Source organism: Triticum dicoccoides, chromosome 5B, assembly GCF_002162155.2.
Source record: "Triticum dicoccoides isolate Atlit2015 ecotype Zavitan chromosome 5B, WEW_v2.0, whole genome shotgun sequence".
NCBI lineage: Eukaryota > Viridiplantae > Streptophyta > Magnoliopsida > Poales > Poaceae > Triticum > Triticum dicoccoides.
This window is the reverse complement of record NC_041389.1, coordinates 468,401,385-468,402,387: the sequence shown is the minus strand read 5'-3', so window position 1 is coordinate 468,402,387 and position 1,003 is coordinate 468,401,385.

The following is a 1,003-nucleotide window of genomic DNA, read 5'->3' as shown; positions in this document are numbered from 1 at the left end:
AAGACCTGATTCCATTTTCCAATTTTGCTACTTTTATGTTTTAGAAACCATCTAGAATCTTCCGGTTCAATTTTTGTGAAAAACATGTTCACAAGTTAAAAAAGTTCACTTTTTAAAAAGATTGGTCATTTCTTTTTGAAAGATTTTCAGTTTTTTAAAAGAAATATCCATGTTTCCGGAACTATTTCTTGGTATTTCAAAAAATGCTTTATTTTTTCAACAAAAATTAACGGTTCCAAAAAGTATATATTTTTTAAAAAAGTGTTCAGTATTGGTGTTTTTTTATATCTAGATTTCAAAAACTTCATGCGTTCAAAAAGATCATATTTTCAAAAACTGTTCACTTTTTTTTTACAAAAATGGTTGTGTTCTCAGAGAATTTTCGCAGTTCCAATAAAATGTTCATACTTTCAATAATATCTTTATATTTTCCGAAAAAAATAGAATTTGGAAAAACTTTCGTGTTTTAAAAAATTGTTCAAAGTGTAAAACATTGTTTGCCTTTAAAAGAATTGTCAAATTTAAAAATTCCTCACTTGAACTAAATAAGCATTTACTCTTTAAAAATGACAATGAAAAATGACTAAAAATGATAGGAAAAATAGCAAAAACCAACTGGCTAGGAGTGCTCCTTGAACCCGTCGCCAGCACAGGAAAATATAGAACAACATGTTGGGTAGAGCTGTTCGCTAGAACACTGCTCACTACCAGGAAAGTGTCTCATTGGGTCGGCCCATTGGCGGTCGCTCTGTGCGATCAACACACTGTTTGACGCGGAGAGCATTGAATAGGCACTCCCTGGGAGCAACTAACTAACAGTTACCTCTTGGAGCGCTCGCACAATGGTTACCTGTTTGTCTTAGAAGCAGGTCATGATGCGCCCAATCCCCGCGATGTGCCGCGTGCTGGTCGTTCCCTCCGGATTTACTTTTTTAATTTCACTACGTGTTTTCGGGTTTTAGATGTTCTTTTTGGTTTGGCTTTTTGGTTTTTGCCTGGTTTT